Genomic DNA, 26,375 nt, shown 5'->3' with positions numbered 1-26,375 from the left:
TAAGAATTGCTAATTAATGGTTAAATATGTTAATTGTCTAATTTTTTAAGAGTGGGTTGTGGGTTTATAGGGGAGTCGGGTGAGAAGTCATTTAATTATACATTTTTTTTTTGTTTGATAATCAACTTTATTTCATTTTTAGCACAACAATAAATCGGTAGCAAATCAAACACATCATTGGGACAAATTACAATCACAGTGAGCTGACAGAGATTCCTATAGCACAGATAAAGTAAGTAAGACCTTTGTTTACCAAGATGTAATCCACCGACAAACCCAGACCTCCTCAAGTGGGCAGTAAGTTGAACCACTTGCCCCAAATTCTGCAGAAGAGTTCGGGACAACCCCAGGCCTCGAAGAGGGGCTCCTCCTGGGCTCCTCACCAGTCCACCCCACGTCTCCATTGCCTCACAGTAGGCGGCTTGGCCTGGGACCATAGCGCTGCTATGTCGCGCTTCGCCACTGCTACCGCCGTGCCCAAGAGGCACTTATACGCCCGGGACCCATCAAGACCATCGAACACCCCCAGGAGCAGGCGCAATGGGTCATGGGGAACCTCCCAACCCAGGCCTCGCGTAAGGTCATTTTCCACCTCCCTCCAGAACGGCTCCAGAACGGGACCACGCGATAAAAGTCTGCTGGGGCATAGGCCAGGGAAGAATGCATGTGGGTGCTGTACAGGTGTGTGGGTGTGAGGTATGCCACATGGAGATAATAAAGCTGGACAAGACGCAGTTTGGAGGAGGTTGTCAGGGTCCTGGGGGCCATAAGGGCATCTCTCCAGTCCGCCTCCTCCAGGGGACCCAGCCATCCCTCCCATCGGGCCCGGAGTCGGTTGAGGGACGCGGGACCATTATTCACCAGGGAACGATAAATACGCGAGACCCTGCCTCTACCAAGGTTCCCCATCAGCACCTGGGCCTCCAGGTGGGTACATTTCGGAAAGGTATTGGGAGAGGAAATGTGTGCATGGAGGGCATGCCTGAGCTGTAAATATTTGTAGAATTGGGAGGGAATGTCGTTTTTGTAAGTCTGCAAAAGATCTAATGTGGTGACCCACCCAGACGTCGCCTAAGACCGAGATCCCTAAAAGATCCCATCGGTGGAAGCCCTGGAGAGATGAAACCCCCCCAACCATGCCCCGCTCCACAAGGGCGTCTGCCTGGTAAGCTTCCGGTCCCACCGTACATAGCGCAGGCCTTTGCGCCAGTCCATAAACACCGTCCTAGTGACGGGGGGAGATCCCGTGGCACTGGGCTCCCGTAGAGGTATGCCTGAATCTGCGCAAAGTCCATCAGCTGGAGTTCCACTCGATAGGCCGGGTCGGACCAGCCACCCGTGACCACAATTAACCGTGTGGCCAGGTAGTGGAGGTGGAGATTAGTGACCCCCATCGTAGGGAGGATTACGACAATGTGCAAGGGACATTCGCAGTCTCCCACTTCCCCATAGAAACCGAGTGAAGGCACCGTCCAGTTCCCAGAACCAACTACCCGGGAGTTGGGTGGTGGTATTTTGGAGGATATACAGGAAATGGGGGAGGACCATAATTTTAAAGAGAGCACTCCAGCCCAGAGGGTTGAGAGGGAAGGATTGCCATTTCTTCAGATCCGCCTTGGCTCTGGCGACCAGGGGTGCGATGTTCAGGGCCCACTCGAGCTCCGGGAGGAGGTCGATCCATCCACCCAGGTACTTGAACAATTGCCTGCGTAGGGGGATATCCGATTGCCAGTCGAAGCATGCCCGGGAGGGGTGCAGGGGGACCAGCGTGGACTTAGCTGGGTTGAGCCTGAGGCCGGAGACCCGTTCAAAGGCCGAAAGGGCATCCAAGCAGCGCGGGCCAGAGGTCTCCGGGTCCGCCAAAAACAGAAGGACATCATCGGCGTACAGGGTTATCTTATCAGTGCAACTCGGATCCCAGGCCCAGCCTCGGATGAGGGAGTCCTGATGGATAAGGGAGGCCAGGGGCTCCATCGCCAGAGCAAATAGGAGTGGCGAGAGCGGACAGCCCTGGCGAGTTCCCCTCTGGATGGGGAATGCCTCGGACAACACCCCATTTATGAGGACCCAAGCTCTGGCTTGTGAGTAGAGGACTCGGATCCGGCGCTGAAACAAGGGGCCAAAACCCATCATCACCAACACGTCTTTAAGATAACGCCAGTCCACCGTGTCAAATGCCTTTTCGGAATCTAGAAAAAGCAACGCCAGATACGGGGTAAGGTGGTGGCGGTGCGCAAGGGCGAGGCGGAGGCGGCGGATACAATGTCGGGTACCCCGGGCAGGCATAAAACCGCACTGGTCCGGGTGCACCAGGTCATGCAGATGGGGACGGAGCCGTTGGGCCAATACCGTGGCGAAAAGTTTGACATCCTTATTGATGAGGGAGATGGGGCAATAAGCCGCACAGTCAAGGGAGGGTGGTTGTGGCTTTGGGATGACCACAATAGTGGCCAAGTCCGCCTCTGGCGGGAAGGATCCCACCTCCACTACATGGTTAAATAGGGCCATTAAATGGGGAACAAGTGTGTCGCGATAGGTCGCATAATATTCTTGGGGTAGTCGTCGGGCCCGGGCGTCTTGCTGGAGCGCAACAGCGAGATAGCCCGGTGTATCTCAACCGGGGTGAAGGGAAGGTCAAGAGCCTCTGAGGCAGTCTGGGATAGGCATGGCAGGTGTGTTTCGGTCCTGACCAGCAGGTCCGCCAGGGAGATCCGAGGAGGCTGGGCCGCGTACAGAGTTGCGTAGTACCCAGCGAAGGTTTGGGCAATGGCATGGGCGGTGACATGATGAGCCCCAGCCCCGTCCTGGACCTCCGAAACAATACGATTGGCCTTGGGATAGGACACTAAGTTGTGCAGCAGTTTGCCATTTATATCGCCCCAACCATACACACGCGCCACCGAGGAGCGCCATAGCATTTTTGCGGCCTCCAGCGAGATCTGGCAAATCTCGTCGCTGAGCAGCACGAGCTGCCGAGCGGAGTCCTTGCTGTCGTTGGTAGCTTGGGCTCCCTCCAGCTGCTCCACCTGGGCCTTCAGCTGCACGAGCCGCGCAGACTGTTCCACATGTTTCGCGTGGACCAGGCCTCTGGCCACACCGCACAGTACGGCCTTGCCGGCCTTGCCGGCCTTCCACAACGTTCCCAGTGAGGAAACAGAACCCGTGTTAGTAGAGAAATATAGCTCCATTTCCTGCCCAAGGGATGCAACAATGTCAGCGTCCTGCAGGAACCAGGCGTTCATCTGCCATTCCGTACGGGGGCTGTGAGAGGAGGTCCCCAGGCGGAGGGAGACCGGGGAGTGGTCAGAGATACCTCTGGGCAGTCCATGGCCGGCAATAGAAATAGGTCGATACGGGAGTGGGTGTGGTGGGCTGCCGAAGTATGAGTGTATTGCTCCTCACGGGGGTTCCACACCCTCCAGGCATCGCAGAGACCCAGGGCAGAGGACTAGTCAGAGAGGCATTTTGCAGCGGCTAGGCGGGAAGCTGATGGAGGACCTGTTGTGTCACGCGAAGGTTGCAGGACGGCATTAAAGTCACCCCCCCTACCATCAGCCGAGGTGGGAAGGAAGAGATTATCGGCGTGAGCTGGCGAAGGAAGGAGGCCATATTGGTGGGAGGGATGTATGTGCACAAGAGATTCAGGGGTTGCCCCTCGATTGTACCCGTCAAGGCCACATAACGGCCTTGTGTGTCCACCTCGGCATGGGCCAGGGTAAAGGGAAGTCCTCGTCGGAGCAATATGGCCACCCCCAGGAACCCCTTGTAAAACCCGAGTGCCAGACCCTGTCAAACCCGTATCGAGCGAGAAAGGTGCAATGTGAGCCCAGGAGGTGTGTCTCTTGCAGAAACAGGATGTCAGGCGCGTGGCGGCGGGTGCTACGAAGGACAGCAGTACGCTTAATATGATCAAGTATGACGTTCCAGGAAGTGGAGGGTCCTATGGAAAGTGGGCATCATCGAGGGGAGTGGTGTGGAAATATGCGAGTGTAAGCATCAAGAGGCCTGGGTCCCGCGAGAAACAACCTGACATGGTCCAGAACATGGAATAGGAAGTGTGCGATCCGGTGAGTCTCGTGTCAGCATCGAGGGCAAACAGGTGTGTGTAGCTACTGAAGACAACTAGGAACAGCAGCCCGTAGGTGGCTAAAAACAACAAACTGATGGGAGACAACCATCTTCCTCCCTCCCCAACCCCCAAACATCCCCCACCCTATACTTCTTAGAAGGAAGCATCTGTCTCCCTGAAGAAGGAAACAAGTTAAACCAACAACCTCACAGTGAGGCTAAGTACGAAGCTAAAACGCTTGGCGAAAACAGGAGCATGGCAGAGATGGACCCCCCTCCATGTAACCGGATAAAGAATTGTCAACAGCTGCCAGTGCAGTCAGGTCGACTGTGCGGTCAGCAGGGTAAGCAAATCCTGAGTCAAGGTAGAATGTAAGGCACCAGGGTCTAGACCACAGTAAGGCAGAATCTCCTTGATGTGGAATCGGCCAGTCCAGGGACCCTGTAGGTGGTACCAGGAGGCCCGAAACAATGTTCTAGGATATGGCCCCGCTCAATCATCTCCCTCATCGCTGGATCCACGGATCTCGGGGCTCCGGGACAGGTCAGAGCCCTACACCTCGCTTCGCAGGGTCCCAGAGGGCCCAGGAATGTCGCTCAGGGCGAGTAATGAAGCAGCCGTACAGGGAGAAGCGTACTTTGGGGTCAGAGCGAGGGAGGGAGGGTGAAGAGAGGATACACCCGGTGATCGAGATTCCACCCTCCGACCATCGTTCTTCTTGCGGGATCTGGTCCGGCAATGCTGGGGCTTAGGCGGGGCTGGGTGCTGCTTCGTGGCTCCCCGACGAGCAGGAGAGGGAGCTGGCCCCCTCAAGAGGGGACGCTCCTCGGTGAGCCAGGCCCAGGCCGCTTGGGGAGTGTCAAAGAAAAATGTCTTGTCCTGGAAAATAACCTTAAGCTGGGCCGGGAAGAGAGTCCATAGCGGAGACCCATGGAGCGAAGCTTCTGGTTGACTTCATCATAGGAGCGGCGCTGGGTTTGCACCCCTTTGGAGTAGTCCGGGAAAATCATGATTTTATTATTTTGGAATTGTAAGGGGCCTGGCGGCCCGAAGGATGGCGTCCCTGTCACAGAAGTTAAAGACCCTAAGGATCATGGGGCGGGCTGGAGCACCAGGTGGTGGCCTGGGGTCTAAGGAGCGGTGAGCCCACTCAACTGCAAACCAGGGTGAAAGACAGTCTTTAGGCATCCAGGAGCGCACCCAGGTCTCCACGAATGTATCAGCGTGACCTTGCTCCACTCCATCGGGAAAGCCAAGAAGTCATAGATTGTTCCTCCGCGATCTATTTTCAGCATCTTCTGGCCGACGGTGGAGCTCCGAGGTCTGGGTCTGGAGGCGGGCCACCTGGGTTTTAAGTTGGATGATATCATCCTCCGTGGTGGAAAGACGGGACTCCGCCTCCGTGATGCGTGCCGTTGCGTTGCGCAGGTCCTGGCGGATGAGGGACACATTCACCCTCACCTCCCCAATCTTGTCCTCCACTGAGGCCCGCGACTCGCTGATCGCCTGAAGGATGGTGGAAAGATCGCCCCCCACAACCCCGGGCACGGCAGGTGCCCCCCTCGCCCGGGTCCTGTGGTGTACTGGTCCATTTTCATTTGGGTGGGAGGAACAGGGCTCTGTGGGGCGCGGGTCATGCCCATCACCTCGACCGGTAGGGCCGACCAGTGCAATCAGTTATGGGCACCGGGTCCGCCTGGGGAGGGGAAGAGGGGACCCTCCGATGCCCAGCTACTCCTAGGAGTGTCCCGGCGCGAGCATAGAGAAAACAAAGCATAACCAGACTTTAAACAAAAATATGGGTTTTTAGCAATTTTTTTAAAACAGCAGGGTCTTCTACACAGCGAAGTACCAAGGGAAGCGCATTCCATGCACGGGCCGCATGAACGGCCAAGGAAGCGCCCCCTAATCGATGCCGCTGGAAACAAGGGACCTTCGCCAACCTATGGGCCGAAGAGTGCAGAATCCCGCCTGGGACATAAAAGGAGAATCGTTTCTGCAAATAGCACGGCCCTAGACCATGCAGTGCCCGATGGGCTATAGTAAGAGATTTAAACACCACTCACGCCCTTACCGGAAGCCAGTGCAGGGAGCGAAGATAACCACGCACACTCTCCCTGGGCGGGATCCCACCCAAGAGGCGGGCCACCGCATTCTGCACCATTTGGAGTTTATAGCGGGAATAAGCTGGAATCCCCACATAGAGCGCATTAGCGTAGTCCAAACGGGAGAGAATGAGCCCATGTACCACGGTTTCACGTGCGGCCTGAGGAAGAAGCAGAAAAAATCCTCTCAGGACTTTAAGGAGCCCAAAGCAGTAGCCCGCAAGTCTGTTAACTTGACTAGAGAAGGAAAGATTTCCATTAAACCATACTCCAAGATTCTTTGCGATCTGACTATTGGACAATGGAGGTGGAAACTCTACTGGCCAGATCGTATCTCTAAACCCAGTGGGAGAGTTACCAAACAAAAGAACCTCCGACTTGTCTTCAACCACTTGAAGACCGAAGATAGACACGACTGAACGGGGACCACAGTTGCCACGTTCTTATCCCAGGTGAACAATAGCTGAGTATCGTCAGCATAGGCGATCACCTTAGCCCCCAAATCCTCCACCAATATAACGAGAGGGGTGAGATAGATATTAAACAAAAGGGGGCTAAGGGATGAACCCTGGGGAACCCCAGTGTAGACTCGCTGAGGTGAGGAGGCAGCCGGAGGTAGCCATACTTGCTGAACCCGGCCCTCTAAGAAGGACTTAATCCAACCCCAGGCTGAACCCACAACACCAATCTCCGCCAGTCTGTCTAGCAGTAGGGGATGGGGGACCGTATCAAAAGCAGCCGACAAGTCGAGCAGCACTAAGGCTGCTCTCCCGCCGGCATCGAGGCACTCCAGAATCGCTTCTGACACTTCCACTAAAGCTCCTTCCGTACTAAAGGAGGGGCAGAAGCCCGAATGAGCTGGATGTAAAAGCCCCTCCCTCTCCACATACTCCGACAACTGTCTGTTCACTATCTTCTCACACACCTTAGCAAGGCTAGGGAGGAGAGAGATAGGCCTATAGTTCCCTGGAGTCGAGGGATTAAGGGTGGATTTCTTCAAGAGGGGGAGGATTTTAGCCTGCTTCCAAGCACTTGGAACCTTAGCATCACGCAAGGAAAGATTAATGATGCAATTGACCTCAGCATTCACCACATCTGCCACTGAAGCCAATAATCTTGCAGAGCAGGGGTCCGCCGGAGAGCCAGACTTCAGACCCTTCAGAATTCTCAGCGTACAGGACAGATCAACCGGAGAAAAATTAGCCAAGGAGTGATTAGAGGAAATAACCTCAAAACCTCAAAAATGGGACCACGAGACGCCTCAGATAAAGAAGAACACGCTTGAGCACCCCGTCGTATGAAGCTATCTTGTATCCTTTGAATTTTATCCAGAAAAAAATTGGATAACATCTCGCACCATGCCGCCATCGCAGGCAGACTACTACTCTGAGCTGAAGGGGCCATAAAGCTCTGTACGATGTACGATGGCAAAAATCTCTTTTGAGTTATTATGGGCCTGGTCGATCTGAGTGGCAAAATACTCTCTTTTGGATAGGGAGATTGCCTTATAATAAATTTTCTGGCCCTGCCTGAGCCCACCCTTAGCCGCCAGACAGTAATTACTGAGGCGCCCAAAACGCTCCAATTTCTTACAGTCCTGCTTCAGACGTGTCAGCTCCGCTGTAAACCAAGGTTTCGGAGGGAGACTCCCTAGAACGCCTCCTGGAAGTGGGAATGGCGATGGCAGCCAGAATGCCCAGCAACCAGTTAGAAAAGGCTGCAAGGCTCCCATCCAGGTCCTGCGACAGGGACGGCCTGCTGTCCTCCAATGCCATAGCAAATTTGGCAGGATTAATTTTCTTAAAAGGGGGTTTATGACAAACTACTGATCTAGAGCTTGGAGAGGCTACTTCCCATGAAAAGAAAGTTATATAATGATCCGACCAAGAGACAGGAAGTGGGTCATTAGCTTTGATATGGAAGTTAGAAAAAATAGGATCAAGAGTATGGCCCCCTTGATGGTTCGCCTGGGTGACCCATTGGGAGAACTGCGATAATTGAAAGATATCAAGGAACTCTATCGTGTCCCTAGAATCCTTTTGGTCCAAATGGATATTAAAATCTCCAAGAATCAAATAGTGGGAGAAACGTAGAATCCACGCTGATACAGCCTCATCACAGGCCAGAAGAAAACATTTTACCACGCCAGGCGTCCTTCGTCGCAAGAGGGGGGGTGCATCCAGGTCGGGCTGTCTGTCCGGCTCACTAGACGACGCTCGGCGCGGGCCCCCACCAGGGACGCCAAGGAGAAGGGGCGGGGAGGCACCGACGTCCCACCACTGCACCGCCACCCGACGCAGTGGCCGAACCCCCCCCAGGCCTACTCGCCTGGAGAGACACCACAGATGGACGAGATTCACGCAGGGCCCCGGGTCCGAACCTCGCGGCAGAGGCAGGGTCGCGGCAGCATGCAGACGTAGGCCTCGAAAAGATCAGTCTACGGAGGCAGGTCATCCGGGAAGCAGGCGCAGGCGCACCAAGGAAGTACCGGAGGATGGCAGGAGGGGGGGCGGGGGCACCAGGTCGCCTCCCCACCCCGCCACCCGATGTGATGGCCGTACACCCACCACAACACCACTGCCGGGGAAGCAAGGACACCTCCACCTGGGCGCCAGAGATAGGAGGCCAATCTCGCCGCCACCTCAGTCGTAGTACCGGTCACTGAGCAGAGCAGGTCAGGTCGGTGAGGGGCAAACCGCCCCCCCGTCCCTCCCAACCAGACCGGGCCCCTCTCCGCCCACATGGTACAGGCAGGGGGGGCCAGCCGGGAGGGCAGAGGCAGCCGGCTCCAATAGGCCCGACCCAGGAAGAGACAGCTGCACCCCCAACAGGTCCGCACCCCCGCAGGAGGACCCCAGCAGCAGGTCAGTTCGGCGTCCAACAGGAGCCCCAAGCCTCCGGGCTCGCTCCGTCAGTGCGCCACATCCCGCCGGCAGGAATACAAAAACCCCCGCGCCCAGGGCCCAAAGGCAGAGCAGGCCCCAATCACCCAGGCAGGCCCAGTCACTGTCCACCGCTCCCCGACAGTGGCAGCCGAGCTCCGCAACTCCCCAGGCGCCCGCAACTCACTGGAGATAAAGGCAGGTGAACTGATCCGTCGTCAGAGGCAGCGCTCCACTTCAGCCCGCAACTCTGGTCCCTGGTGGGCGCCGCAGCCATATGATTTGCTCCGCAGCCCGGATCCAAGAGGAGCTGGTCGACCCCTTCCCAGACTACGAGGATACCTCCAGGCCCCAGGCGAAGACAGTCGACACCACAGGGGCCCTGGGTGAAAACCGCAGAGGTGTCCAGGGCTCCCGATCCGCTGCACGCCCCCGACAGGGCCAACGTGCGGCCGTAGAAGCAGGCGGCGGGAACAAAGTGGCAAGGGCTCACACGGCCGCCTTTGCTGGTGCGCGGCCACGGAAACAGGCCGTGGGAATGAGGCGGCCGGGGCTCCAAATCAGCACCAGAACGGCCCAGGACACTGCCAGGAAGGGCATAAATTATTCCCCTCCGCTATCCAACACTTTCCCCTACTGTTGCACTTACTGGAGTGGGAATAGTAATTTTTATCCCCCCGCTATCCAACCCTTTCCCTACTGTTGCAGTCGCTGGAGTGGGAATAGTAATTTTTACCCACCCGCTATCCAACACTTTCCCTACTGTTGCACTCACTGGAGTGGGAATAGTAATTTGTAGCCCCCCCCCCCCCGCTATCCAACACTTTCCCTACTGTTGCACTTACTGGAGTGGGAATAGTAATTTTTACCCCTCGCTATCCAACACTTTCCCTACTGTTACACTTGTTGGAGTGGGAATATTTATTTTTACCCACCCGCTATCCAACACTTTCCCTACTGTTGCACTCTCTGGAGTGGGAATAGTAATTTTTACCCTCCCGCTATCCAACACTTTCCTTACTGTTGCAGTAAATGGAGTGGGAAAAGTAATTTTAACCCCTGCTCAAGCCAACACTTTTCCTACTGTTACACAAGCTGGAGTGGGAATAGTAATTTTTACCCACCCGCTATCCAACACTTTCCCTACTGTTGCACTCTCTGGAGTGGGAATAGTAATTTTTACCCTCCCGCTATCCAACACTTTCCTTACTGTTGCAGTAACTGGAGTGGGAAAAGTAATTTTAACCCCTGCTCTAGCCAACACTTTCCCTACTGTTACACACTTTGGAGTGGGAATAGTAATCTTTACCTCCCCGCTATCCAACACTGTCCCTACTGTTGTACTCACTGGAGTGGCAATAGTAATTTTTACCCCGTCGCTATGCAACACTTTCCCTACTTTTAAACTAAATAATCATTTAAAATGTAATTAATATTTTATATATTAAAATTGTAATACATATTTTTATTTATTTATAATATTTATGGTACAGGTGTTTGTGTATATATATTTAATTGTAGTTTTTTTATATATTTTCAATATGTTATAATTAAATAAAAATATTATTTATTAATTGTTTTAAAGTATATCTATATTAATTAAATTGTAAATGTGTATGTTTTTTTAAATGAAATTTTATATTTATGATATTTTACATTTACAAATAAATTAAAATAATTTATTTTTAAGTTAATATTATTTTTTTTACAACAATTTTTTTTACATTAACAAAAACCTATATATTTAACTTCCATATTTTAAACAACGATATTTTCTTCCGATATTTTTGTACTTACCATGTTGTAGATAGGATATCGATATTCTAGACATCGATATTTTTGACACGATATTCTGGTAGGTCGATATTGTTGTCGTCGATATTATGTCAGTAATCCCTTTTTTGGCACTCACTTCATTGTTCAGACAGACCATAAGCCCCTCTTATGGCTTAAAAAGATGAAGGGTGGAAACCCCAAACTTTTGAGGTGGTCCATTTCCCTACAGGGCATGGACTATACAGTGGAACATAGACGTGGGAGTAACCATGCCAATGCAGATGGACTCTCCAGATATTTCCACTTAGAAAATGAAGACTCAACTGGTCATGGTTAGTTTCATGTCCTTACGTTTGGGGGTAGTGTAGGAAAGTAGTATCTGCTTCTTTCTTATGGTTACCCCCACTTTTTTCTTGATGTCTCACTGTTTTTGACTAGTCTGACTGGGATCCTGCTAATCAGGACCCTAGTCTATCTGCTTTCTCCCTTAAATTGACATATATGAACTTTGGTACACTCCAGATTGGATACTGGGATACCCTTATAAGTCCCTAGTATATGGTACACCATGTACCCAGGGCATAGGTACCCCAGAGGCCTCCCATGGGCTGAGGCATGTATTATGCCACCCATGACAGGCCATGCAAAATGGCGCTCTAGGTCTGCTACTGCAGCTTGTGTAATATGGTGCTTTCATCACTTACTTTAGATAAAGGGTTCACTATATCTAATGGTCACTACACTGAAAACTTATAAGTCACCCCTATAGCAGGCCTTAACAATCCTGAAGGCAGGGTGCTGGGTTTTATGTGAGAGGGTGCCCCTGCCTGAGCAGAGCCTCTCTGCAGCCTTCGGAGAACATTCTCCCGGGTTGTCTGTGACTCAGACGGACATATAGGTAAAGGTGCATTATAACCTCGCGGTAAATGCTATCTCGAAAACGGCTGCATAGAAACATATTGAGTATGGTATCAAACACCTTGGAATCATACCTCCACACCAGTAACTGGTGTGGGAGGTATGAGTCCACCCTTCTGAAGCGAGCTACGTGGGGTCACTGGTCTTACCAGTACTAGCCTTCTCGACCCGGACAGCACAAAATGGAGGCTGCCAGCCAAAGACACATTTCTACCCTACTGCTGCTGAGCCACGCTTGAGCAAAGGATGGCAGCACAATAGGCATCCTGTCACAGTGAGATGTGACCACCTCCCAGACAGGATTTAGTGTATTGGGGCTGGATGGGTGCGCTCTGAGAGTGCCTGACAGTCTGCACTGGGGGCACATTTGGTGTTCCTGTGCATAGTCCAGCTCAAACCAGTTCTGGGAGCCATTGGCTCCTGCTCTGGTGCAAAAATGGACAAAGGACATGGGTGAGGCCACCACTCTGTCCTGCCCCTCCCCTAGGAGGGTGCCCCAAATCTGTCCAACCCTCTCCCATGGGTACAAAAGGGCTTATCTGGCTGTAAGACTTTGGATTTTACGTGGACAAGATTCTACAAGAAGAAACCACTGACCTTTGATTGTCTGGATACCTTGGACTTCGCCTGACCTCGACTGGGCTCAACTTCGTCACCCTTTCCTTCCGAAGCTTAGTTTGTGCCTTTGCTCCATACAGGCTCCGTGCAGGACCTGTGGTGCACTTAAGACAACAGTAGAATCTCCCTTGGAGTGAAGGAGTCACTCCCCTGCTTCGCAGGCACCTAAAGTGCAACTGAGTGGTCTGCTGCTCCTGAGCTCCTGCAGACTCCGAAGATTTCAGAAACACAGGAGGTGAGTTCCTGAAGGTCCCTGAGTTTGATCTGTCGCCTCACTGTGTTTGAGGCCAGAATGTGGGGGCTGCGTAACCCGAACCCCTGTGCACTGCATCCATTTGAAAGTGCATATGCTTTTTGACAATTCCCGAATTTGTTAATTGAACTCCATGTAGTCCTGCCCCTGAGCAGTATTTGCATTGGACTCCCTGTAGTCCTGACCCTGAGCAGTATTTGCACCAAAGAACTCTGGCCTCTTCACACCGTGTGCTCCGTGGTGCTTTGCAATCTTGCTCGAAGTCCCCTCGCCACTCCTGGTCATTCGGCCTGTGGATCCTCCTGAGGACCATCTTGATTGTTCTTAGGCTTTGCTGGTTGCCCCAGGACCTTGCTGGTCCACACTGTCACCTGTTTTTCTTTTGTTCATGGGTTGCTGTTGCCAAGGCTTGTTGGTGCTCCCACTGGACACAGACCCCTCAGCACTCACCATCCTTTGTGGGGCAGCTCACCTCCTGCTCCTGGTCATCCTCGACATCTCCTGGTCCTTGTGGCTGCAGAGTCAAGCATCCCTTCTTTGCACCTGAAGCACATGACATCGATAGGCATTCGTCTTCCAAGCCCCTGGTCACTCTGAAGTGACCAAGACTCTGCCCCCTCTGCTTTCAGGTTCCTTCAATCCAGAATCCAGGCTTGAATTCCACCGTACCCTTTTCACCTTCACAGCAGCAGTACTTCTTCACTTCCTCCCATTGAAAACGACAAGGGTTTCCGATGCCAATTCAGACCTATGCCCCCGGCTCCCCTGGGATAGGTAACTCAGGTAATACGGTATTCACGGGTGGGGTGGCTCTCTAAACTCTTAAGTTACAAAGGATGTGCTCGTAGTCCTCCTCGAATGGTCCTTAAACTTTAACTTTGCAACCGCGACTTTCCCATAGAGTTGTATGGATCACGCGGTCGTGTTTCCTCACTGCACCCGTCCTCCGTGGGATTCCTGAAACATCACCTGGGGTGGTTCCTTGGGGTTCCAGCAATCCTACGTGGACTAGGCACTGTGTCTAGTCAAGTTGTGATTGTTATACCACTATTTTAGTATATGGTTCGTTCTCCCCCTGGAGCCCGCTGTGTATTGTGCTACTTACAACTGTTCTATTGATCGTTTATTGTGTGCTTTGTGTTCTACCCTCATGTAGAGGATAGTAGAGAGTGTTATATTAATAAATACATATTTTGTATATAACTACTGTGTGGTTCTCCTTCATTTAGTCATTTAGGAGGTGATATTCTGGTAAAACAAGCTGCTTTACATTCCTTCAAGATTAAGCCTGAAGGCTGCTTTCCATAGCTTCCACTAGGATAGCTTTCATAAAGGTTATCTTTTAACTCATACATTAAAAGGGTCGTGTGGACTGGTACAAGGTGCCCACTTTAATTAGTGGACAGAATATACCAGGCCACCTTCTCATAGGCTGTCCCTGAGTTTGCCGCCCGGCGCAGGTAAGAGTGGGGGGAATGGCGGTCGACAGATGACTTGTTCCGGGTGGGGGTGGGGTGGCAGCAGCCGACAGATGACTTGTTCTCGGGGGCGGTAGTCGACCACCCCCCTAGTTATGTTACTGACTGTCCCCCGTTTTTACAGTTGGAGCGCAGTACCCCCTCTCTGCCCTGGTTCTCTCGCATCTCGATTTCTTACAATGTTCATTCCGTCAAGGTCAGACGATGTTCCCAGGTTTGTCTGTGGCTCCACCGGAGCAGCAATACCCACACCTGGAGTTGCATGTTTAGTCCTTTTATTAATTTGCTTGAGATTACATCACACATTGCATTCACTTACTCCTGAAAGTGAAGCTTACATCATAACAGAGAAAAAGTGGCTTATTGAGTGCATGCAGGCAAACTATAAATGGCTCAGAACTGGTGATGTCATTCAGTGATGTTGGAATTACTACCCTTTCAGAATATAGGGCGCATGGTTGATTTGCTATCAATATTGATTTCAACCTAATGAAAAACAGTTGAAGATAACCTTTAAAAACAAGGGGCAGACAAAAATATTCAGTCATGTTTCCTTCATGTAATATCTTAAAATCTACTTGAATACAGATTCACTGTACACTTTGACAAGCAGAATGCTATTTGTGACAATGAAAGTTAATATTGTTGAAGCGTGCATGTTGTACCTGTTAAGTCAATATTGTAGAAAGGCGCACCACAGGGGCTGCATCAATGCATTTGAATGATTTAGCGGGAGTGCTTCTACCTGGCTATGCCCATTGCAGTCACAAATCCCTCATGGCCAAGGGATAGAAGCTTGTGATTTGCACATTATGAGGTGAGAAGGCAACATATATTAGGATTCCACACTAAGGGCCATATGTAGGTACCTAAATACCGGTCGGTAACGGCCGAAAATCGGTAAATATCCCGTTACCGACCGGTATTTAGGCAATTGAGATGGAAGTGGCTGGATTTCAGGATTTGGTAATTTACCGATTCGGAATTTTAAGAAATCGGTAAAATACAAGTTGATGGTAAATAACGAAAACCTTTTAAAAAGCAATTTTGTGCTTTTTGACAAGTGCCATGTGGCAGACATACATGCCCTTAGGGCATGTATGTGCGCCACATGTGCACACATGCACGATTCAGGGGTGCAACAGGGTGTCAATGTGACACCCTGCCACCCATGAATATGCTCCCCCTATTACCGATTCGGTATTTACCGAATCGGTAATTGTGAATGACTTCCCATTCATTCCTATGGGCCTCCAGGCCCATAGGAATGAATTGGAAGGGATGCATTATTACCGAATCGGTAAATACCGATTCATAAATTCCGAATATTACCGATTCGGTAATAATTACCGAATGTTTACCTACATTCTCTTTACCGATTCATAAATACCGAATCGGTAAAATTCTGTATTTATGAATCGGTAAATATATATTACCTACATGTGGCCCCTAATGAGCTATAGCTCTGTGACTGGCATTATTGTGGGTTTAGTTGAAAGAATGTTCTTTAATATGTAAGGAATGGAGGTTATTGGTTTCCGAAGCCATGTCCATGTTTTCAGGGAGGACTGAGGCCTGCTCCCCCTGTGGCACCTAGGGCAGGCTCTGCTTATAATAATTTTTGGTTTATATTTTTTAACTAAAGAAATAACATCAAAATACATTATAATACATCTTAAAAAAATATAAATGCAGAGCTTAAGGGTTTTGGAATAAAAGAGGGGAAAAAAAAGAAAATAAATGAAAAAAGACAGGTAAATCAGCAAAGTTATTTGAGCAAAGAGACAACATTATTTAAAAGCAAACATATCGTATCGACCTTAGTTTTGCTTTTTATCATTTATATTTATAGCACAAGTAATTTGAAGTCTACAGTTTCTATACAATTCAGCCACAGTAGGGCATAAATATTCTGATATTCGATAAGGTTGACAATTTAATCTCTACTTCTGAAGCGGTGTTGTTGATAGAAATCTGTTGATTCTTTAGTAATCTGTTGGTTAGGGAATTTATAAGGAGATCTTCGGGTGATTTGATTACATAAAGTATGAGGATCCCAAAGATCAAGGTGATGGGGTTATATATAATATTGTGTTGCTCATAACAGGAGTACAATCTGATGCAACTTTGAGGTGCTAAAATTTTTTGTGAGTGGTCTGATATTTATTTCAGGAACTGTGATGTATGTTTATGGGAAATTATTTAATTATTGTGAAATGTAATCTTTTGTGCAACAATCATGCTTTAGTTTGTATATCACTTATTTTTTTTTAACAACCTGCTGATACTTTAGGGGGATGCAATTATTAGTTTGGGAAATCTAACATGTATTGTAAACTTCATTTGAGGACGTTTAACAGATTGCATAACAGTTCTTGAGAAAATGAAACTCTGCTTTTGTGGCCTGCGGAGAAGGGAGATATAGCTTAATTTTTTTTTTCTTATTCTCAAGGGTGGCACCCTAAAAAGAGTTTGGACTCAAAATATGATACTTTATGCAAAGAAATCCAACACAGTAGCCTTGTTAGCTTAGTTGATGAGTCCTTCAAAAGATAAGTACATTATTTAGCTCAGGTTGCAAAATGGAAGTTCCACATACACAAGTCAGAGAAAGAAGTGGAAATCACAGCGGTTTACTTTTTTTGAGCTTTCACCCCAATGGATGCACTTCTGGCCTCTAAAAACCACTTACTGAACTTCACCTCCATTGGCCAGCATTTCTCCCACACGACCTGAAATAGGAAAGATCCCCTTACCCAAAACTAGCTTCCCCATGCAGACAAAACTGTTCGGTAGCTCTTAAATTTCCTGCTTTAAATGGGCCTGTACTGTCCGGTTCAGAGTACCAGTACTTTTTCATTTGAGAGGGCGAGTACCGGCACTTCTCAAAAGAAATGCAATACTTTTAATTGGAGAGTACCGGCACTTCTCAGAAACAAGCAGGTACTCTGTTACAGTACCTGCACCTCTATTTTTCCATTTCAAGCATTGCCTGGACTTCAATCATAAATTGAACAGTCAAGCACCCATTCCATGTACCCACACAATACACTCTACAGAGCTGATGATGATGAAAGCTGTGTTAGATTCCCTTGACTAAACGGTCCACCCTCCCGTGTGACGTTTTTATGTCTCAGCCTGGCGAAAGCAGCGCATACGCTGCTCTGCCATGCAGAGGCTTCTTGGAATCGATACGATTCCAGAAGCCTTGTCCCAGTTCCGCCCTAAGTTTTGATTTGTGCGCGTTGTTTTGCGTCGCAAATTATGCCAAAGGCAGTGCGATGATTGCACTGAAGGTATGTCACTCGCTGATTGTTGCCACCCTGTCTCCTTTTATGCACGCCCTGCAGGATTGGAACTCTTACCGGCGGCAGTACACACACTCCTTCATTAGGCGGTGTGAACTTTTTTCGTAACTTTTTTGCACTCTCCGCTCGCCTTAGCCACCGTTTAGGTCATGTGATCGTGGAGGCGGAGTCAAGACAAGCAGAAAACACACAGAAAGTCAACAAGCCCCGGAGCACTGAAGCAGCTCTGTCACCAAGTATCGTGCCTTACCTTTTCCAAGTTTCTTTATCGAGCGCTTCAGGAACCACCAACCTACAGATCCCCCCCACCCCCTCCCCTTAGCTTTGAAGGAATACAGCCTTCCCTGCTCCATCCATGGGCGAGGGTCACTGCTGGGCGACTTTACTGCTCATTGCAGGGGTGTCTGTGGCTGCGAGAAAGCGGAATGTACTGCTTATCATCGATGAGTCGCAGACGACTTCCAAGCTTGTTGTGTTTTTTATTTCAAATATTGTATGGAGTTTGTTGAAATGTTGAAATGAGGCACTTAACAGTACGAGTATTTCGGTGCACTGGAAGGATAATGCAATGGCGTGTTGGCAGTCAAAGACTTGAATACTAACAGGATATCCCGGTTGGACGATGGTATGCACATTTGCACACAGGCCACACAGACGAGGCAATGACCGACGCGCGACTCACCTCTGGAGCCTGACACTTCCATAGCTGCCAAGTTTTCCGCTTGGTCATGTGTTTTATGTTTTCAATCCACTTATGTATGCCATTTCAATGATCGTATGTGCGGCTCTGTGATGGACACGTTATTGAAAGAAGATAAAGCAATTGCGTGTCTATAATGAGATAAACTACAGAAACCGTGCCTTTTCTGTAATGTAATGGGCTATAAAAATGCCCTTAAAACCGCTTCACCATCCTTCATTGCTTTATTTAAGGGAACTACCTTACTTTGCATGTCCAACATGACCCGCTTAAAAGGGGGCCTCTGATGTAAACAAAATTGTGTTGTTTAGAAATCAAACTTTGGTGTGTGTCCCCTGCACCCTGGACATTAAAAAAGAATTTTTAAAAAGTGGCAACAGATAGGTAAGAGGAAGACAGGGTCGGTCGTTGTTCCCGTTCAGACTGATGCAATGGCTATGTCCCTTGCCCCTGATGCGTCCTAGCAGTGCAAGTGAAGTGGTCGCACCGTGGTACAGCAGGGTAAAGGAACACTCCTGTACAGAGGGCAATTTCTGAAAACAGAGACAGATGCCACTGTTAGGAATGTTCAGCTGCACATTTGCATTCTTATAGCAGCTTTTTCCACCTGCCAAAAGTAAATTTGCCACAATTCATCAGCTCTGTCTTAACAGTAACATGCAGGGATCTAAGATAAACAGTAAATTCATTTGCTTAGCAGCATCAGTTGCGTGCATTGCGGCCGGGCTAGCTCTCCCGCTCTCACTCGATTTTTAGCTACACTGCTGCATATAAATTAGTATATTAATACGACTATTGCTGTACTGGACTCTCTTTTCTTAAAAAACATCATAGGTAACTCGTGATTAGCTTCCAATGTGACCCAGGCAAATGTAGACTGACACCACCGCCACAACATTCTCACCCTCACATTCATGAGAGAATCGCATGCTCTGGTGTTCCTCCGTTAACCTTAGCTTCTGATCCTTCTGCTTCTTGCAAGTGATGAGTGGGTTTTCACGCTTGTGTGTGACGTGTGCCGTCCCATCTTTGTTTCGACAGGGCACATTACCTCTCTGAGTTAGAACTAGTGGTCCTTTGGAACAGTTTCGTTACAAATGTTAAAGATAAAATAAACAATTTTAAATAGTTTACTCTGGTTTTTAGAAAAGTTTTAACAACAAAGATCAAATGAAATTGCATATGTTATCACACAATTGGGTAAAGATTAACACATTTTACATAAGCCATGCATGTTGTCACAGAAGGTATGCTATATAGGAGCTGACAAAGGCATCAAGTGCATTACTTGTAGTGTGGACTAAATGCATATTCATGCTCCACTGAAGGTAAAGATGTAGAGGCACATAAGCTCCCGGTGGTGTTAGAACAATACGTTTGTGTGGTACATAATTTCCCTGGTATAATCATAGGCTGGATATGAAACAAGCAGTCAAAATGCAATAGGTCTCGCCTTTCATTAAGTTAAAGTCATTTGCTTTGCTATACAATACCATTAGCAAAGCAAATGGCTTTAACTTAATCAAAGGCGAGACCTATTGCATTCTCAATGCTTGTTTTGATAAGCTGCACTCGTCAATGTGTTATGATGTCCCTGTACGTGGGACTAAAGTTACTGATGCAAACTACAGACACGAAAAAGCGATATTTATCAAAACAAAATCCCTCTTCAGCGTTATCAGAAATCTGCAGCCAATGCTGGTTATCCTGTTGAGGTGCTTCGAGAAACATTTGGAGGAAAGCCTGCTGTTTTCCTGTTTTTATGTGTTACAGTCTTTCCTGTCTGTCTGCGCCCTAACTCGACACGTTTACTGTGATAATTCAACACGTTCTCTCTGTTTTAGAACAAAGAAGATAAAAGTTGAAAAGCAGAGAAAGCAATCACAATCCGTCTTCGCCCTGGCAGTCAGTCACGAGCGCCGCGCACCCTGCTACCTCATTAGCAGTGCCAGGGAGAGGAATTGCTCCTTACACCGCTGTCACCCTGTGTAAAAAGCTCTTACGATGAAGACACCATGTCATTTGAACAAATCCACATTCACAGCAAAATAATTAAAGTCCAGTGAGAAAAAAAGAAAACGCCTTCTCTAAGCATCGAGCCGCGCTGATGTGGGTTGCAAGGTTGATAACTTTATCTCTTTCGATTTCAGAGAGCGCTTCAATCTCTCTGGAAAGTAATCTTGCAGCGCTGACTGCAAATGAAATTCATAGCCAGCCGGCGTAAAACCCTCTGCTCCAGGGTTAATATTTGGAGGAGGTGATTAGACACAGCCTACCCTACAGGAGAGAGACTCTCCTATGTTCTGCCTTGTTAGGCCAGGCCCTTGGCAGGTTCGTCCCCAAACTTTTTGCCCTCTGCCTCCTATTTTTCTGACCCTGTTTTCGTTGGCCATAGGATTCTGGGCACATTGCCACTGCTGATCAGTGCTAAAGTGTATATGTTCTCTGTTAGACTTGGCTTTCTCAGTGGGTTTACCCCCAGACTTTTTGCTTTTTGGCCTCCTGGTATTGACCCTATTTTTGTTGGTTTTAGAACTCTGGGCCTTTTACCACTGCTCTTAAGTGCTAAAGTGCAAAATCTCTGTATCTCTGTATAAATTATGTCAATGATTGGTTATCCATGATTGGCAAATATTTATTTACCGGTAAGTCCCTAGTAAAGTCCACGTAAAAGGGCCTGTAAATCAAATGTTACTAGTGGGCTTGTAGCACTTGTTGTGCCACCCACATGAGAAGCCTTGTAAATATGCCTCATACCTATCAATTTAGTTTCTACGCATACAGTTGTGAACTGCCATGTTGTGCTGGCAAGTTCACCCACTTGCCAGGACTAAACCTTCCCTTTCCCTATATGTGAGGCACCCCTAAGGTAGGCCCAAAGTACTCCCATGGGCAGGCTGCTGTGTATGTGAAAGGTGTGTGACATGTCCTGATAGTAAAACACTGTGTATTTTATTTTTCACTGTCGAAAGGCTGTCTGTCCCATAGGCTTATCATTGGAGCTATGCTGTAAGCTTTTATATGTGTAGCTTTCCGCAGGGACAAGATAGAACAAGCATTTGCAATGTCAATAAGTCTCACATTTGTAAAAGTAAGAGCTGTTGGCGTTTAAAATGACAATTTTTTAACTTCTGTTTTTTATTTGCAGTGGAATAATTATATTTCCAGAACAGTATTGACATTGGTATTTTTAAAGTCAACAGCTCTAACTTTAACAAATGAGAACATTTTATAGGCAAAGGCAAACAATAATCAAATTCCCACAGGAGCACTGATGTGAAAACGAGCTGGAAATTGTAAAAGAGCCCAGCTGCGTGCCCATAATGTTACTGGGGAGGAAGACTGGCATTTGTTGGACTGCAATTGTAAGTAAAAAAAGAGGACTTTGTTGCTTGAAAGAAGTATTAGACAATTGACTAACAACAGCGGTTTTTTTTATGTCCGAGGATGAAGCAACTCGTAGGTCATGAATTGTTATTTAACTTGTAATGTGTTCGATATAAGAATAAAATGAATGACTAGTTTACGCATATTGCACTACGCCGCTTCTGAGAAACAGCAAATCCAATGCAAGATCCCCACTTCAAGGCTGATAACCAATCTGGTGTCTGCCTGGCGCCATTAATTGCACCCCGGATCACTAAAAAGAAGGCAGATTGGTGGGGGCGTGGACATGACTGTTTGTGTATTCTGCTACTCGATTCTGTGATGTGCGCAAAATAGAAGTGTTTTCCTGCTTTAAAAAATGATACATGGGCATGAATACACAAATTGTATCCAAAAGTGCAACTGTTTTACAAATTAAAAACTGAAACATTCAGACTTGCGGTACCAAAACGCTTCTGAGAGGGCGCGTTGTACAAGCATGCCAATAACGGTATTTGTTGTGCCTTTCGTGTGCAGTGCAGTGGCGGCTGGTGAGATTTGAAAGTGGTAGGGCGTAAAAGTTCAGGATGATTGCCCTGTGGCGAGTCAGTGCAGTGAGTGAGCAAATTTAAGAAAGCAAGAAGTTTTATAAGGCAATTGTGAAAGGGTAGACTTAAAATACTGAAACACGTAAAAATGCTCCACATCTTTCTGAAATAAAACTGTTCAACAACTTATATATTACCGTACCTGTATAACTTACAAGTTATACAGACATTGTCTTCTATCACTGTTAGCAGCAAATCAAGCTGCACAGCCCATTTGCAGGTGCCTGCGTTACACCCCTGCCTGATATGTATAGAGGCACAGATTCTGATATTTATAAAGGGTCAGTTCCCCATCTGCACAAAGGCCTTAATTCATAGCATTTATATCAGCCTTGTGATGAAGCTATATGAGTTTGCCTCATAAGTCCTCAGACAAACTGTGCTCTATGAGTTTAACAGCATCTCCTCGCTGATATCTGCGCTTTGAGCTTACTGACAGCCACCGGGGGAGAACTGCTAGCGTGTCCTGCAGGGTCAAAAAACATTTTAGAAACGCATTGTGTCTCGGGTCATCTAATAGTAATGTTTTGCCTTCCTATTTACATTTTGTAACCGTCAAAGTTGTTAACCTTTCATTGCTTAACTGGTTACGGTTCAGCATCCTGATTCTATGCAAACTTCGAGCGAAACAGATATTGGCTAGAGCAATTGCTGCTTATTGTTCTCAGCAACAACAATCCAGATAGTGTTAAATGGCATGTGAGCAGTTCTGAACATGCCATGAACGCTGTGATCCCACCCACTGCCCCCCTCCCCAGGAGAGCAGCATGTCCCCTAAAACACATAGATATGTTTTACACTCATCTGGCAGTCATAGTCCATCTAATTTATTTTTCTTTGTTTTAATGGCACGGGCTGCACCTGCATGCAGTACATTTAATAATGAAGCAATAAAAAAATGACGCCTTGTCTCAGCCAGTAAGTTCAGCTTATCCCCTTCATCTAACCTGTGCCACTACATACAACTCACATGCAAGGGGTTGGGTGGGGCTGCCAGGGTACATGTTAAAAACGAATACACAAATAAAATACTGCAGTAACAATCTCTCAATCACACAAAGCTCGAGGCTGCCCAAGTCTGTGCCATACACATACTTTATGAGATGTCAATTCAAGGCGGCGAGTTCTACCTAGCAGCCTCCCGCAAGCATGGTGCGAACATGCGAATAAGAGTTTTTCATTTTCAACCAGACAACCAATCACACCTTACTAAAATAACCAAGACATAGTGCTGACGAGCCACGCTATTCCCTCACCTTCCCCTCTAATGAGAAAGACAAGTAGTAACCACCAGCCACTGCCGGCATCAGGGAAGCGGACCTGGCGACTGTAAAGCAATTGCAAACCACCGCTGAATAATACAAGCACCACGTAATTCTCCCAATAAAAGGTGTTTCCAAAATAAGATTACAGTTAAACAGTTACTGAATGATTTCCAGCGCCAGTCCGTGACATGACATTTTAAGCATGGATTAGCATATAGACTATGACGAGTGTTAATGAGAAACTGCATAGGGAAAGGGAACGGCTCGCCATGAAACATGTAGGGGTCCGAGGGATGGTTTCTCCAAGGGAACAAATATGCAGTCGCGGCTCGCGGGGGGAGGGGGGGAGTCGCGCACGGGGAGGGGGGGAAATGAAATATTTAATAAAAAAATTAAAAACTTACCTCACAGCCGGTCCCGTCCACGCCACCTCGCTCTCAGACCTCTGATCCCCTGGGCGCCTTCACTAGTAACGGTACTGGAGGAGGGGCCTGCCAACCCCACTCAGCCAATCCTGGCGCTGCCAGCAGCGCCAGGATTGGCTGACGGCACAGCTTACGCTACGCCCGCCGCCTGCCCATTAGGAGACCGAGGGGCTCCTAATGGGCATGCGCAAGGCAGTAAAATCACAAGTACGCATGACTGGGCACGGAGTAAAAATTAATCTCCATGCCCACTCATGCACACTTGTGCTGCCTTTCCCTGGCTTGTGACAATGCATGTCAGTCAACATGACGCCGGACCGCCCACGGTCCGACGTCATGCTGACTGACATGCATTGTCAGTTAGTTCTCCCCCACCCTCGGCGTCTCTGAACTTAAGTAAACTAAGTTCAGAGACACCGAGGGAGCTGCGGGCGTGGGCGGGGGGGCTACGCCCCAACACCCCAATGGACGATCCGCGCCTGGTGCAGTGTAGTGCAAACAAGAAGTTACTGCTACAATTAACTGTGTCACAAATGTGTAGACAAGCATGTATTTCAGACCTTCTGTGCCCCAGGGATCAGGGCCGGCGCTAGGCATGGGCACCGTGGCCAGCTGCCTCGGGCCTCGCACTCAGCCCACCAGCATGGGGCCCGCACCGGTGGTGTGTCCTGTTGTTTCCGTGGTGATACATGTGAAAGAGCTGTGTCTCCTTGCAATTAGGCTCCATGGGAGGGCCCCCCCTGCCCGGGCCTCTCAGGGATGGTGTTGGGAGGCCTAGGGGAGGGAGACACTGCCTCTTGTCCCAATTGCAAGGAGACTATTCAAAGACAGTGCGGGACGCCCATTGTCAGCACTTTAGCGCCCCCATGGTTTTCACTTTCAGCCCACAAACAATCCTCACACCTTCAGCCCGATAGGAGCTGTAAAAGAGGTGCTTGTAGGGGGCTTGGAGGAGGAGCTGTGGTCCAGGAAGAGTCTGCACAAAGCATCTTCCTGAGCGGTGTCACTTTTATTGAATTAGAGGGGCCTCGCATATTCCCTTTTGGTCCAGGGCCCCGCAAATCTTAGAACCGGCCCTGCCGATGATGATGTCCAAATAAGACTGCTGCAGGTGCTGTGTAAGCTCAAAGGGTGGGGGGAGGGCTTATAACGCAAAGGGGAATCAAAAGTGGGAAATCAGCGACGCCATAAACATCAACAAAAAAGATTAAAAAGTTATTATGCACAGGAAAAGAGGACTGCTGCAGGGGCTGTGTGCGCTCGGATGGTGGTGTGAGGGCTTTTAATGTGAAGGGGATTCAAAACGGTGACAGGGCAAAAAAAGACTGCTGCATGGGCTGTGTATGCTAGGAGGGTGGGAGGAGGGCTCAAAAGTGGGAAAGCAGCGATGCCAAAAACAACAACAAAGATAGAAAATTAAATGCTGGAAAAGACGACTGCTGCAGGGGCTGTGTGCACTCGGAGGGTGGTGCTTGGGCTTATAATGTGAAGGGGATTGAAACCGGTGAAGGGCCAAAAAAAAAGACTGCTGCAGGGGTTGTGTATGCTCAGAGGATGGGGGGAGGGCTCAAAAGTGGGAAAGCAGCGCCGCCAACAACATCAACAATGAAGATTAAAAAAAGTTATTTACACGCAAGAAAAGACGACTGCTGCAGGGGCTGTGCATGCTCGGAGGGTGGGGGGAAAGGATCATAACGGAAACATGAATCAGAAATTAGGAAAGCAGCTACAGCAAAGCCTCAATAAATAAAGCTAAAAAAGTTCTTGTACACAGGAGATAACAATGTCGAGCGTAAGTACACTGTACTTTACCGGTACTCCTGAGCCCTCAAAGGAAATGAGCTGTCGGCTTGGGGAACGAGACAGAAGCCAGCAAATAAGAGAGACGCTGAAATGAACCAGTAGTAACCAGGAGGCGGAAATAGAGTGGTTTTATAGATTACTACAGGTCTTGCAGACAGCGCATGCCCTATCTAGGCTCCGCCTAAAAATGTAGTTTAGGCTCTCCGAACTCAGAATTTATTAACGCACCTTTTGGTTACGGTGGTTTTTAAATTCTGTGTTTGCAAATGCCACTTTTAGAAAGTGGACATTATCTTACTTTAGAATTCTGTGTGCCTCTGGCTTTTCGTGTATTTAGCGTCTGGTGTTTGAGTGACAGGAGCTGGGATGTGCATTCACTCTAGACAGTCACTGGGGAGGGTTAAGGTGTGCCCTGCCTTGCCTGGGTAACTCCTCACTGGGCTGCATAGACCTGGTCTGCATTTAGAGTGGTGGGAGGAGTTTTGGCTACACCTAAATAGGCAGTGTCTCCTTTTTCTCAATCCTGTCTCCGCCCCATGTGGTCACGCTCCACCAGGGAGGACAGGACCAGTTTGGACTGGGTTCAGAGACCCTTACAGCAAATAGAACAATGACAAAATGGGGTATAAGTACTACACCTAAAACCCCAGGTCTTGATCTTACCTCAAGGAAAAAGAGGACCCTGCCAAGAAAAAGAGCGGGAGGACTGTGTGAAGAGCGATGCCTTTTCTATGTAAGGGGTGGGTTGGCCTGTAGTTGCTGCTTCTGTCTGTGGTGGAGGAAAAGGACTGATTCTTTTTG

General features: G+C 48.6%; 1 non-coding gene across 1 annotated transcript; it reads left to right on the top strand.

Annotated features, from left to right (window-relative positions):
* The first annotated feature begins 19,069 nt into the window (after positions 1 to 19,069).
* Positions 19,070 to 19,168, top strand: LOC146865729 (small nucleolar RNA U13). The gene has a single exon (XR_014977662.1). It is a non-coding gene; the product is annotated as a small nucleolar RNA U13 (small nucleolar RNA).
* The last annotated feature ends 7,207 nt before the right edge of the window (positions 19,169 to 26,375 follow it).

Source organism: Triturus cristatus, chromosome 2_1, assembly GCF_964204655.1.
Source record: "Triturus cristatus chromosome 2_1, aTriCri1.1, whole genome shotgun sequence".
Taxonomy (NCBI): domain Eukaryota; kingdom Metazoa; phylum Chordata; class Amphibia; order Caudata; family Salamandridae; genus Triturus; species Triturus cristatus.
Note: the sequence above shows the minus strand (reverse complement) of the source record. Positions and strands in the feature narration are given on the sequence as shown.